The sequence below is a fragment of the Coenobita brevimanus genome, chromosome 114 (genome assembly GCF_032717465.1).
Source record: "Coenobita brevimanus isolate Jiangsu-jjx chromosome 114, ASM3271746v2, whole genome shotgun sequence".
Taxonomy (NCBI): domain Eukaryota; kingdom Metazoa; phylum Arthropoda; class Malacostraca; order Decapoda; family Coenobitidae; genus Coenobita; species Coenobita brevimanus.
The window spans coordinates 14318298-14322411 of NC_137067.1; positions in this window are offsets into that span (position 1 = coordinate 14318298).

Genomic DNA, 4114 nt, shown 5'->3' on the forward strand with positions numbered 1-4114 from the left:
AATACATTCACCAACTCAATATTTACCAGTATCACCACATACTCTCATGAGTGATTTGGATTCCTCTCTCTCTCTCTCTCTCTCTCTCTCTCTCTCTCTCTCTCTCTCTCTCTCTCTCTCTCCATTCACATTCATTCATAACACATGGCACAATGATAAGCAAAACAGCAACAAAGGCAACACAGGGTTTCTCCACTCCATTCACGTACCACTTTTCCCTCTCCCATTGCATCATCCATTCACCACATACAGTCAGCCCAGCCTGATTCATATACTGCACCATCATCCACACCTTCTCCATTCTGCTGTCATATTCGTTTCGCTTTTTAGGCGACAGGCACCGTCAAAATTCTTTTATTTTCAAGTAATCCGCACTTCATACTCCAGTGACAAGAAACAATTTAATTAATCCTTCTGACAAATGATTATCTTTAGCCTAGAACTGGTCTCTCATTGTCGAAGGGTTAAATATCAGTGTGCGGAAACCTAAAATGACTGCAGAAATCGTTACTAGTGTATTTTTGTCAGCGTCAGACGGCTTTCATTGGCTTAGGATGGTCTCTCGTCGTCTAAGACATTAAATTGTCTCCAGTATTCCTCTAACAGCGATAGAATTCTTCGTTCTATTGTTCTAACTGCCATCACACGATTTAATTCAGTTTAGGAATGGCACCATATCATTTAAGTAATAAAAACAATTGCTCCCGTGACAAATCAGATATACGAGTATTCACCTTATCTTTTATTCTCCATACACAATCTGGACTTTAGATATTCCCTGTTAAGACATCTTACACTGACCACTAGAGATACTGAGGCCACACATCAACTCATCACTCATGGTAAAAAAATACAAAAACAGTATCTGTGAACATCTCCCCCAGGATTCATTAACATACCATTCAGATTTGAGAGGAAAAAACATCCACTTATCCAGTTACCCATCCCCAGTCACGCAAAATACTTCACCCTTACCCATTCATGTCCAAAACCCTCACTCGTTCACATTCTCTTCTACCTTTTCTGGACGTTACCTAAAAAAGGAGTAATTCACAACATGATGGGTGTACAACTTCACCCACTCGTATATTACACCACCCACCCTAACCTATGCCTTCCAACCCTTACCTAAACCCTCACCCCGTCCCTCTGTCCCTCACCAACACCCAGCCACACATACCCACACCCACCCACCATCAACTAAAACCTCATCCACACTCTTTCCTACACCCATCCCGCCGACTCACATCCACCCATCCTCATCTACACCCTCATGCATCAACCTGGATTGGGCATGAAGGAGGTGGGTGGGCCGAAATTCCGTTCCCTTGCAAGCGTGGTGTAATCCTTCCTTTGTTATCGCGGCTACGGGTATCACAGTCAATTATTACGAAGTGGGAACCTTGTAAATTTTTGGTGTTCGACCTTGGACACTCACGGAACCACACACCAACCTTGGTAATGTTACTGGAGGGCTAGGAAGAGGGTAGGACATACACAAGGAGGAGGGTAGGACATACACAAGGAGGAAGGTAGTTGAGACACAAGGTACAGACAATGAAAGAGAAGATAGTCACAGTAGGCTATGGTGGTACAGTGAGGGTTAGGAGAAGGGTACGATAAATACAGATACACACAATGTCAAGGAAGGTAGCTGGTAGTACACAGTGGTATCGTATAGGTTTGATTTTGTTTCTTAAATGTTACAGACAGGTGTTAACTAGTGAACGTCCCTGACACCACCACGTTCTCAGTTGCCCCCAACTGCCCTCTCAGTGACATCCTGCCATTACAGATTTACAGCCTTGTCAGTCTGGGTTAGCCATTTTTCTCTGGTATCGTCACGCTTGCACAGTGTACACTCATTCACCATCGTCATCCTGCCACTCCTACATCACACTTACAATAATTATTCCTGCTTTCATCGTATCCTTAGTTCCCACGCAATCGTTCATTTCGTACACCTTCCACAGCCTATGCCACACTCTGTGCGCACCCTTATGACACAAACCAGACGCACAGCAGTCGAAATTTCTATTGAAGTCAGCAGGTTCGTGGAGACTCTTCCTCAGAAATGACAGACCGCCCTTGACGGAGTAAATCGTCTTGAGGAGGTAAGAAAAAAACTTTTATGTCATCATCAGAAGGTTACTGGAGATCCTACTAACTCTTGCACGATAAAAAGCCACTTATTCGCTGAACACATTTGCCTGGTAGTAGCAAAAGTTAAGAGGCATCTCCCATCACCCTTTTAGCACGACAGTGTCTGATATAACATTCTTTACATTACCAAACGATTTAATTCAGCTGAGGAGAGACTTTTCGAACTGGAAGGGTTAGATACAGCTTCTAGTTTATTTCCTCGTAACTACCACACTATTTTACGCAGCTTGTTGGAGCCCTGCTAGTGAGGGATATAGAAAATCTCTATTTGGCAATTTGTCTCCTAACGTCAATAAAATCGTCTGGAGCCAGTGAGTATGAAGCAGTATGACGTCCACTAACTCAAGGAGTTGACGCTTCAGCTAACCCGCCCGTTCAAAACTGAATATGATCGTCTAGTGACAGAAAGAATACATTTTAAAAACGTCATCGGATGGAACTGGTGAAAAAATTGTTATAAGAGATCGTCTAATGAAGATGAAAACACATGAGTAAACAACGAAGCAAAGAAAACTGGACTTACAAAAGATTTGCTGAATGTGGTATTAATGAACATTATGAAAATACAGATAAGTAAACAAGTAAACAAAGATGGAAGGTGGGACTGTGAAGGTGAGGATGTATGTTGAGCACGGAAGGGTATTAATCAGTTCAGCACGTGAGAAATATAATAGATTTTATATTGGCTACTGTCGAACCATTTTATTCAACCTAATATTGGCCTCTTGTCGTCCCTGTGATGGCGTCCTGTTTAATGTGTATATTCTTTCTTTCTTTTTTTTTTTTTTAATGTCTTCCGACTCTGAGCAAAGGCTTCAGAGCCTATATCTCGGGGGCAATGATCTATCCCAAGGCCCAGTAGTCCTCGTACACCTCCACATGTCACCACTTCGGCGCTAACACCCACCGTCCATATTGATACATGCTAGGGCTGTCTCATACGGGACTGGTGTATTGGTATTAGCGGGGGTATTTTTACATGTCGTGGGGCCTTCTGGTAGATTAGGAAAGTCTGCTTTTTATGACATTCAAATCCCTAAACTGTTCCCTGCCCCAGCCGGGATTCGAACCTGAGTCCATCAGGACTGCAGGCCGCCTCTCTACCGATTCAGCCACCGCCTTCCCCAAGTGATTTCATTTAGCTTTAGACGCTTTTGGAAATGAAGGGGTAAGATACAGCGCTTATGAACTCCTTTGCTGGTAGTGATTTTCCTAACCTGCATAAAATACCTAAGGTCCAGTCCACACAAGCGGGCAGTGCCCGACGGGCAAACATTGTTACCAAATCACGTTCAAATTCACATGTTTAGAGGGTGGGTGGCGGGCATGAGTGTAGATGACGTCATAAGCAGGGAAACCACGGGCAAACCATGGAAATGCCCCTGCCCGACGTCGATTGGACAACCACTACCTCACCACAGCTCGGTCTGCCGTGTGAACAACAACACACGTGTGCCCGGTTGTAGCCAATGGCCGCCGGGGACTGCTCGATCTGGAAACACTGCTAAAAAGCGAGGGGTATCCACTCAGCGGGTTATGCCCGTCGAGCACTCCTCGCTCGTGTGGACGGGGCCTTAGTTGTATCCATGGTAAATTGGAAAGAACATCATTGTACTGAAATGATGTGTGTGTGTGTGTGTGTGTGTGTGTGTGTGTGTGTGTGTGAGAGAGAGAGAGAGAGAGAGAGAGAGAAACGGGAAGTGCAAGTAAATTCTGAACGGAGTGGAGAGACAAGTGAAAGTCATGAATGCTAGAGAGGCAGACAAATGGAGGATGCGATGGAACCAACAGGTGATTTAGACTGATGTGTAGATGAGGCCAGGGAACATGTGAGGGATGGATGGCCCGAGAGATGGATGAATGGCGCAGATGGAAAGACGACTGTTTGATGGTTAGATAAAGAATGGATGGATAGGCATGGACGGCAATGATGGATGAAGGGATGGAGAGG